The sequence below is a fragment of the Sorex araneus genome, chromosome 6, assembly GCF_027595985.1.
Source record: "Sorex araneus isolate mSorAra2 chromosome 6, mSorAra2.pri, whole genome shotgun sequence".
NCBI lineage: Eukaryota > Metazoa > Chordata > Mammalia > Eulipotyphla > Soricidae > Sorex > Sorex araneus.
This window is the reverse complement of record NC_073307.1, coordinates 87779356-87789752: the sequence shown is the minus strand read 5'-3', so window position 1 is coordinate 87789752 and position 10397 is coordinate 87779356. Positions and strand designations below refer to the sequence as shown.

Sequence of the window (10397 nt, the reverse complement as noted above, 5' to 3'; positions counted from 1 at the left end):
GGCACGGGGTGTGGCGCCTCCCTCGGTTCCACCCTGGGTGGCTTTCAGGGCTGGTGGCAGCAGAGAGCAGAGCCTGCACCGCCCTCTGGTGGCAGGACTGGGAATGGCAGGCTCCCTCCCCTCCCCCGCCCCGTGCCCCCTCTGAGTCCTGTCCTGTCCCCGGTCCAGGTGACCTCCGCATCCTGCACACCGTGATGGCCTCTGTGCGCCTCAGCTACGGGGAGGACCTGCAGGTGGACTGGGATGGCCGCGGGACGCTGCTGGTGAAGGTGGGTCCCCCCTACTCTCTCCTGGGTACCTGCCCCCTGGTAGGGGGCACGGAGCTATTGGGATTCCTCCCCGCCACTCCCCGCTGGGGGCTCACACAGCTGGTAGACTGTGGGATGGGGAGGACTTGGATTGGCTGCCCCTAGGGGACAGTGGCTCCCTCCCCTCTCACCCGGGGGTGGGGGACTCTTTGCAGAGACCCTATCAGTCCTATGTGGAGGAGGAGTCTACATTGTCACCCTCTAGGGGACCTCGGGGACCTCCCCGCCCCCGCCCCCGCCCCTGGGCCTCTCTGCCCTGGAGTCCTATTGGGAGAGCAGCCCTGCTGACTTCTGTGTCCCCGTGAGATGCGTCCTTTCTGGGGAAGTTTCCCTCACTGCTGTGGTCACGGATGCTTTGCAGTCATCTGGGTGCAGGGAACTTGGGTTATGAGTCTGATTTTCTCCACCCCATTGTGTGGGGGGGCGAGACAACAGCTTCTCTCTGGTCTGCACCCCCAGTCCCCCTTCCCCCGCCCTCCCTGCCCCCTCTCTCTGCCTCTCTACAGTTCCCGAGGTTTCTGAGGCTTCCATTTCTCAGTATGGACCAAGTGAGAAATGAAATCAGAGGCTTCTGACCTGTGTCGTAGTGGATTCCTGGGGATGGGGGTGGGGCGGGGAACAACGTCAAGACAGGGGCTGGAGCTATCAGATAGCAGGTAGGGAATTTGCTTTGCATACAGCCCGTGACCCGGGTTCGATCCCTGGCAACCTGGATGGTCACCTGAGCAATATCAGGAGTGGTAAGTCCTGAGTGCTAAGCCGGGAGTAAGCCCAGAGTCTCACTAGATGGGGGCCCGAGAAAAACAACAGTGAGAAACAGTGATGATAAGAAGTGGGGCTGGAGCGAGAGCACAGCGGGGAGGGCGTTTGCCTTGCACGTGGCCAACCCGGGTTCGATTCCCAGCATCCCATAGGGTCCCCTGAGCACTGCCAGGAGTAGTTTCTGAGTGCAGAGCCAGGAGTAACCGCTGAGCATCCCCGGGTGTCACCCAAAAAGCAAACAAAAAAAGAAAAAAGAAAAAGAAGAAGTCAGATGGCTCGGGACTGACGCACGGCACGTGCATGGTGTGCAGTCAACCTCGGCTGATCCTGTCCACCGTCACCGCTAGGCTCGTCCCCAGCTGAGCCGGAAGTGGCCCCTGGCTGCTGCGGATGTGGTCCAACTCCCTCTCCCTCCCCTCCGCCCCCCTAGAGCAAACGACTTTTTTTTGGGTGGGGATGAGAGAACCGGTTTCCAAAACAAGAATAAGCGGTGAGCAGGGTCGCCTCCTGGCGTAGCTGCGGATTCCTTTCCGGCTGGCGCCAGGGCGGGCAGCTGCACTCACTTCTCCTGCTTCCAATCTCGGGGAATATTTACTTGTCCCATTGCCTCTAGAAAATTCCATTGTGAGCTTGAAAGACAATGAGAGGGAAAAACCCAAATGACGAGGCCTCCAGGACCCGCCTCAGGGTCTCAGCAAAGAGTTTCCACCTGGTAGGGAGCGACCCCACCCGGGGGCCTCAGGGTCCCACTTTTGAGTCCTCCTGATCCAGAGAAAGTCTTCTTCATCTTTTCCCACTCATGACCCTTTTTTTCCCCCTTTGAATTATTTTCCCTGTCACCCCAGCTATGCCTGCATATAAAATAGGTGTACAATCAGACACGGGGCCAGAGAGATGGCTCAGTGGTTAAGGCACTTGCTTTGCATGTAGCCATGTATGTATCCCAGTTCGATCCCTGGTCCTCGCTGGTGCCACATAAGATCCCCTGAACACCACCAGGAATGAAGCTGAGCATGGAACCAGGAGGAACCCCTGAGCACTGCCCGGTGTGGCCTCCAAAACTAACAAAGAAGGCAAACATTTCCTGATAATAATATCACTGTATCACTGTCCTCGGGTTGTTCATTGATTTGCTTGAGCGGGCACCAGTAACGTCTCCACTGTGAGACTTATTGTTAGTGTCTTTGGCAAATCGAATATGCCACGGGTGGCTTGCCAGGTTCTGCCATGCGGCCTGATAATAATACAGAAATTTTAAAGATTTCCTGTGACCACCCCAACCCCCCTTCAGTTATGTGACCCCTAGGGACCCACGGTTGAAGAAGCGAGGGTCTAGGTGCTTTCTGCAGCCTGAGGTCTGTGTTCCCAAGCTCCGAGGTACATGACCCTATACAGGGGGTGTGACGTCCCCCTGAGACCTGGGCCTCCTCCTGCTGTGGCAGCTGCCCTTTCTCGAGAGCCCTGAGAGAATTCTAGAGTCACAACGTGGTCACAGAGTCCACCTTCGGACAGGCTGTGGAACAGGAACGTTTTGGGGATCCGGTCAACCCCTCCTTTGCAGTTGGATTTTTTCTCTCTCTCTCTGGATCACACCTGATGATGCTCAGGGGTTCCTCCTGGCTCTGCACTCAGGAATCACTCCTGGCGGTCATTCCTCGGGGGACCCTGTGGGATGCTGGGGATCGAACCCGGGTCAGCCGCGTGCAAGGCAAACGCCCTCCCTGCTGTACCATCTCTCTGGCCCCCTCCTCTGCAGTTGGAACTAAAGAGAGGACCTTGGTTTCTGGACAGGAAGTTCCTCTGGCTACCTGGTGACTTGGTGACCCATATGAGACCCCAAACTCCTATTTCTCAACTCCTGTCTGCTGTGCTCTCCTGCCCCCACATTCTCCTTCACTTCCATGCCACACAGGGGCCCTGGGGTCTGCAGGACTTGCCCCCACTGGCAACTGGGCCAGGACATCCCCCTCCCCTCTCCTCCTCCTCCCCCTCCCCTTCCCCTCCTCCCCCTCCCCCTACTCCTCCTCCTGCCAAGTCTTCATTGCTTCAGCACCTATTTCTGAAGGGCCCACGGGCACTGCTGGAGGGGCGGAGGCCACAGCAGAGAGTGGATCCCCCCCGACCGAGTCCGAATCCTAGAGGAGAGTGAGCTGGGATAAAGCAAACAAGGCAATCCACCCCGTACATCCTGAGAGGGGGTGGGGTGGGGGCAGGATTCCCACTGGAAGTTGGGAAGGAGGAAAGGCCTGGTGTAGCCACTTGGTCTTTCTAGAACAAACAGGAAAGCTGATAGCCCGGCCTCTCCATCCTGACGAGGATGGGGCAGGGGGCATACCTGGCAGTGCTCAGGGCTGACTCCTGGCTCAGTGCTCAGGGAGCATATGGGATGCCGGAGATTGAACCAGGGTCAGCTGCACACAAGGCAAGTGCCCTGTTCACTGTGCTGTCTCTGTGACCCCTTGCCAACTGCAGTTACTTGGATACAGTTCCTAAAGGCCTGGAACCTTCCTCTTTCCCCTCCCTTCTTCTTTCACGGTGGGTCATGACCCCCTGTCGGGAAATGCAGCTGAATGCGGGGACTTGCACATTTGGCAAATGGAAAAAGATTCCCACAGGCTCGGGACCAAAAATAAACCCCCCAAAATCAACTGCATGAGAAATCTGAGGTGTTTCTGGCAGCGCTGGTCCCTGCTGCATTTTGGGGGGCAAAAAGGGTCACGAGTGCAAAACAGTTAAGAACCCCTGGCTAGGGAACTGGAGGCCACTTGTCTATCACCTCGGGTTTTTTTTTTCTTTTTAAAAAAATTTTATCAGATCACCGTGAGATAGTTACAAGTTTTCATGTGTGGGTTACAATCTCACAATGATCAAACACCCATCCCTCCACCAGTGCACATTCCCCACCACCAATATCCCCAGTATACCCACCCCCCGCTTGGGCTGGAGCGATAGCACAGTGGGTAGGGCGTTCGCCTTTCACGTGGCCGACCCGTGTTCGATTCCTCCACCCCTCTCGGAGAGCCTGGCAAGGTACCGAAAGTATCCCACCCGCATGGCAGAGCCTGGCAAGCTACCTGTGCATATTGGATATGCCAAAAACAGTAACAATAAGTCTCTCAATGATAGACGTTACTGATGCCCACTCAACAAATCGATGAGCAATGGGATGACAGTGACAGTGACCCCCCCTTTCCCGCCCTCCCCCTGCCTCCATGGCAGACAATATTCCCCATACTCTCTCTACTTTGGGGTATTATGGCTTGCAACACAGACACTGAGAGGTCATCATGTTTGGTCCATTATCTACTTTCGGCACGCATCTCCCATTTTCTCAGTGATCCCTTCTCTATTCCATCTACCTTCTCCCCTCCGCTCATGAAGCAGTCTCCAGCTATGGGTCAGTCCCCCTGGCCCTTGTATCTACTGTCCTTGTCTATCACCCCGTTTTGAGGTGGGGGGGGGAAGCTGAGCAGCCCTGGAAATCTACCTTCTCTAAGCAAACAGGAAGCCCCCCAGTGGCACCTAGACCTCTACCTGCCCTCACCCGCCTGGATCTTCCCACACTCTCTAGGGCTGGGGGGGTGGGGTATTGCCCCCTTGGGAAAGATCTGGAAGAGAGGCGGGCTGCCTGTGGGCTAGGGATCAGCCTGAGAGGTTTCAGTCTTGTCAATTACCCTCAGTCCCAGGCTCAGCTGCACCCGCCAGCTCTCTGCAGGAAGCTGCAGGGGCCCCCAGCTACGCCTCAAAAGTGGGACTCGAGTTCCCAAGGGCCCCAGAGGGTGCTCTGGGCTCTGGGGAGTGGAGGAGATACCAGCCTAGAATCTGGTGCACCCCCTGGATGCCCCGACTTTCCCCCATTCCCCCGCCCCGTCCTCAAGTCCCTTTCCTGGGTGCTCAGGACAACGAGGTGAAACTTGGCCTTCCTCTATTTTTTGGAGCCGCACCCAATTGTGCTCGGGACTGACTCCTGTCACAGTGCTCAGGGATCACTCCTGGTGAGGCTCAGGGGACCCTGTGGGATGCTGGGGATCGGACCCAGGTGGCGGGTGTGCAAGGCAAGCTCCCTCCTACCCTCTGATCTTTCTTGCGCGGTAGGAACTTGTTCTTGGCCACCGAATGCGAGAAGTGTGTGGGTCTGATACTGCGGGTCTAGACTCAGCCCCCAGTAACTCATCGCCTTCCTGTTTTTTCTTCTTTTTTTTTTTTCTTTTTGGGTCACACCCAGCGATGCTCAGGGGTTCCTCCTGGCTCTGCACTCAGGAATGACTCCTGGAGGTGCTTGGGGGACCATATGGGATGCCGGGATCAAACCTGGGAAGTTCGCGTGCAAGACAAGTGCCCTCCCCGCTGAGCTATCCCTCCCGCCCCGCCCTCCTGGTTATTATACTCAGTTGTGGGGGGGGGGGGCGGGGGATCTGCGGCCGGCCGAACCCCGGGCTTCTCTCCTCCTACGCAGTCTCTCTCCCTAAATAACAGGATCCTGGCACCTCCGCCCGTCCCAGCAGCCCAGAGTTGGGGGCGCTGACGCCCCTTGCGCCTCTTGCAGTCCAGATCGCCCCCTCTCCATGCCAGAGTCTGGGGAGCTTAGCTGGGGCGTCCAGATTTTCTCTACTGATGCTTCACGGGGCATTTCTCGTGAAACCCATCTCCTCCCCCTGGGCGGGAAAGGCGCGGGCAGCGGCTCCAGGGCGCCCCTTTCCCCACCCCCCCCCCCCCCGCAGCTCTCCCCCGTCTTCGCTGGGCGCACGTGCGGCCTTTGCGGGAATTACAACGGCAACCGCGGCGACGACTTCCTGACGCCCGCGGGCCTGGTGGAGCCGCTGGTGGAGGACTTTGGCAACGCCTGGAAGCTGCACGCCGACTGCGAGGACCTGCCCCGGCAGCCCAGCGACCCCTGCGCGCTCAATCCGCGCCAGAGTAGGTGGACTGGGGGGGCGCGCGCTCGGGGTGGGGGGGGGGTGTGGTAAGCCTGGCCTCCACCTGGCCCGTGTTTTTTTGGCTTTTTGCGGGGAGGGGGTCACGCCCGGCGATGCTCAGGGGCTACTCCTGGCTCTGCACTCAGGAATTATCCCTGGCGGTGCTCAGGGGACCCTATGGGATGCTGGGAATTGAACCTGGGTCGGCTGCGTGCAAGGCAAACGCCCTCCCCGCTGTGCTATCGCTCCAGCCCCCTGGTCGGTGTTTTGTGGGGGAAGCGCCCCACCCTGGGGGTGCCCAGGGCTTACTCCTTGACCTGAGCTCAGGGATCACTGCTGGCGAGCTCGGGGGTCTGCATGCGGTGTCCGGGATCAAACCCAGATCAGATGCACGCAAGGCAAGCGCCCTACATGCTGTACTATCTCTCCGGCTCCAGGATTCTGTATTATTATTATTATTATTAATTTTTATTTTATTGAATCACAGTGAAAAAAATACAAAGCTTTCAGGTTTAAGTCTCAGTCATATAATGATTAAACCCCCATCCCTTCACCAGTGCACATGTTCCACCACCAAGAACCCCAATATACCCCCCTCCGACCCACCCCCTCCTAAGTAGCTAATGATCTTCACTTTATTGTCTCTATACTTTGAATACCTTCAATATTTCCATAGAGAACTCACTATTATTGTCTGCATGCAAGGCAAACGCCCAACCCATTGTGCTATCTCTCCAGCCCCCAGTGAATTTTTTTTTCCATCGGCAGTCCATATACTTTCTGAATTGGGTTTGACATAATTCATTGCATAAGAGACTTCCAGAATATCACTGGGCGCTGGAGCGATAGCACAGCGGGGAGGGCTTTTGCCTTGCATACGGCAGACCTGGGTTCGATTCCCAGAATCCCATAGGGTCCCCTGAGCACCGCCAGGAGTAATTCCTGAGTGCAGAGGCAGGAGTAACTGCTGTGCAATGCCGGGTTTGACCCAAAAAGAAAAAAATCACTGCGATTCCGGGAACCAAGAGAAATGGTTTCTTTATTATTATTATTTTGCAGAATGTTCTGTCCAGGGAGAAGCTGGACTAAGGGTCACTGGGGGCCAGCCTGGAGGGGGCATGGCAGAGTCCTCCCGGCCCCCTCCCCAGCTTCCTCCTCTCTCCCACCCTTCTCCAGCCAGGTTCGCCGAGGAGGCCTGCGCGATCCTGACGTCCGCCAGGTTCGAAGCCTGCCACGCGGCCGTGGGCCCCCAGCCCTACCTGCGCAACTGCCGCTTCGACGTGTGCTCCTGCGCCGACGGCAAGGACTGCGTGTGCGACGCGGTGGCCAGCTACGCCGCGGCGTGCGCGCGCAAAGGCGTGCACATCGGCTGGCGGGAACCCGATTTCTGCGGTGGGTGCCCGCGCGCGCCCTGTCCCCTATCCGGAGCGCGTCTGCTCAGCGCTGTGCACACGCCCTGCCAGCCTCCCGACGCCGCTGCCGCCCCTGCCTGTGCCCGGAGCTAGTGGGATCTCCCGTGTCCAGTGCATGTACTGCCCCATGGAGGAGCAAGGGGGCAGGGCGGAGGGTCGCCGGGGTGAGGGTGAGGGTCCTTGTTCCCAAGTTGTTCTCAGTAGATTCCTGCCACCCCGGAGCTGGGTAGATGAGTTGGCATCGCTGCCACACTCCCGGGGCTGGATTGCACTTGGCTGGCGGTGGCTGGTGCTGCTTTTCTGGAACCGTTTGCTGACTGCCCAGCGGGGTTAGCGCTGAGGTCCAGCCTGGGAGTGAGGGGGAGTGGCAGGAGGTCCCCCCGCAGCACGGATATGAAGAGACACTTCCGGGTGTGCAATTATGGGTGTGTGGGGAGTGCTTCTAAGGATGCTGTCATTGTGAGTATAATGGGCCCATTTTGTCTTGGCCAAAGAGATAGTACAGTGGGGAAGGCCCTGAGCACCTCTGGGGGTGTCCTCATCCCCCAAAAAATTGTTAAAGAAGAAAAGAAGTGGGTTGGGGGGTGCTGGAGCGATAGCACAGCGGGGAGGGCGTTTGCCTTGCACACGGTTGACCCGGGTTCGATTCCCAGCATCCCATAGGGTCTCCCGAGCACTGCTAGGAGTAATTCCTGAGTGCAGAGCCAGTAGTGACCCCTGTGCATTGCCGGGTGTGACCCAAAAAAGCAAAAAAAAAAAAAAAAAAAAGGAAGAAGAAGAAATGGGTTGGGAAGCAGTGAGAACGGAAGTAACCAGCAGTGCTACTTCCAGACAGCAAACGCTGGGGAGGGAAGTCCAGTCCGGAGAAGGGAGGGGTAGGGCAGAGGCCAGAGGCAAAGGCACCTGCAAAACCTCCGCCTCCAGGCAGCCCCCTGGGTCTCTCCCAGAGCAGGAAAAGTATACAGCCACGTGGCGCTCAGATACTCTTTCCGTCCTCACGGTGCCTGGGCCCATTTCTTCATCCTCTTCCAAGCTCAGAGCAGCTCTCCAAGTGGGACCCCGTGGGGCGTTTCAGAGATGCCCCCGTTTGAGCCCCGGTTCCGAGGCTCCCGGCCAGGGCTAGCTCTCTGAAGTGCTCTGCAGAGGGCCTGGGCTGTGTCAGAGGGGGGCGGCGTCTGACGGTCCTGCCAGGGGGCTGTGAGGGGACAGACACTCCTTTCCTGGCGCATCAGCACGAGGGCAGTCCTGGGAAAGGCTGAATGTGGCCGGCCCTGTGCTTCCCCCCGAAGGGCCCGTAGCTTTGGGGGGCCCGGCAGCCTGCTCCGAGGGACGGGGAGCAAGCAGGGTGCGAGCTGGGGAACGCCCACGAGTGTCGGCTTCTCCCGCCCTGGCTCTGCAGAAGGAGCCCCCGCAGTCAGCTGACCGGCGCTGTGCTGCCCCAGGACCACAGCCGGGGAGGTGGCGGGGGAGGGGTCGGGAGCTTGGGCGAGGACCAGAGCTCCATCGTTGGCCCCCCGCAGCCCCCCTAAGCTCCGCCAGGTGTCTCTGTAGAGCCCCCCGCTCTGCTCGAGCTCAGCAGTGCCGCATACGTCACCGGAGCCAGGCATTGCTCGGTCCGTCCCGCTCAGCTGGACCTCCCCGAGAGTGGCCCCTGAGCACTGCTGGAGAGCCCCCACCCGCGAGGCTGAGAAAGGCTCAGGCATCCCCGGAGACACGCCAGCCGTCCCGGTCTGGGGAGGGTGGTGCGGGAGGGTTCCTCGGTGGCATGGGACTGGGGCCCCAGCCAGCACCCTGGCTGGGGAAGGCGTGGCGCGGGCCGCACTGTGCTCAGCTTGGCTTCCCTCACCCTGGGGTGCCAGGGGGCGCGAGGGGCCTGCCTGGGCGGGTGTGCGTGGCCCTGCGGTGGGCGGTGGGCGGGCCTCTGCAGCAGGGCTCTGGGCTGGCCCCTGGCTTGTGGAGAGCGCCCCCTGCTGGAGGCATGGTGGAGTTTCAGGGTTTGCTGCAGGAAGGGCTTGCTCAAGGAGACAGGCACAAAGGGCACGAAGCCCCTGTGAAGAGCAGAGTATACAGCTGGTGCTGCGTGTGAAGAGCAGGGTATTCAGTGCTCAGTGTGACTGTGAAGAGTAGAGTATGCAGTCGGCGCTCAGTGTGAGTGTGTGAAGGACACGGTATGCAGTTGGTCCTTAGTGTGACCATGTGAAGAGCAAAGTATGCAGTCGATGCTCAGTGTGACCATGTAAAGAGCAGGGTATGCAGTAGGTGTTCTGTGTGACTGTGAAGAGCAAGGTATGCAGTCGGTGCTCAGTGTGACTGTGAAGAGCAGGGTATTCAGTAGGTGCTCAGTGTGACTGTGTGAAGAGCAAGGTATGCAGTTGGTGCTTAGTGTGACCATTTGAAGAACAGGGTATGCAGTTGGTGATTAGTGTGACCATGTGAAGAGCAAAGTACGCAGTGGATGCTCAGTGTGACCATGTAAAGAGCAGGGTATGCAGTGGGCACTCAGTGTGACTATGAAGAGCAGGGTATTCAGCAGGTGCTCAGTGTCACTGTGAAAAGCAGGGTATGCAGTCAGTGCTCAGTGTGACTGCCAAGAGCAGGGTATGCAGTCGGCGCTCAGCGTGACTGTGAAGAGCAGGGTATGCAGTCGGCGCTCAGCGTGACTGTGGAGAGCAGGGTATGCAGTCGGCGCTCAGCGTGACTGTGAAGAGCAGGGTATGCAGTAGGCACTCAGTGTGGCGGTGAAGAGCAGGGTGTGCAGTTGGTGTTCACTGTGACTATGAAGAGCAGGGTATGCAGTTGGCGCTCACTGTGACTATGAAGAGCAGGGTATGCAGTAGGCACTCAGCGTGACTGAAGAGCAGGGTATGCAGTCGGTGCTCAATGTGGCGGTGAAGAACAGGGTATGCAGTCGGCGCTCACTGTGACTATGAAGAGCAGGGTATGCAGTCGGTGCTCAGTGTGGAAGCAGGCAAAGGCCTGAGCGTGTGCAGCCCTGCTGG

At 58.6% G+C, this 10397-nt stretch overlaps 1 protein-coding gene across 1 annotated transcript in view; it reads left to right on the top strand.

The window, feature by feature from the left end:
- The window catches only part of VWF (von Willebrand factor), a 172446-nt gene that overhangs the window by 69510 nt on the left and 92539 nt on the right, over positions 1-10397 (top strand).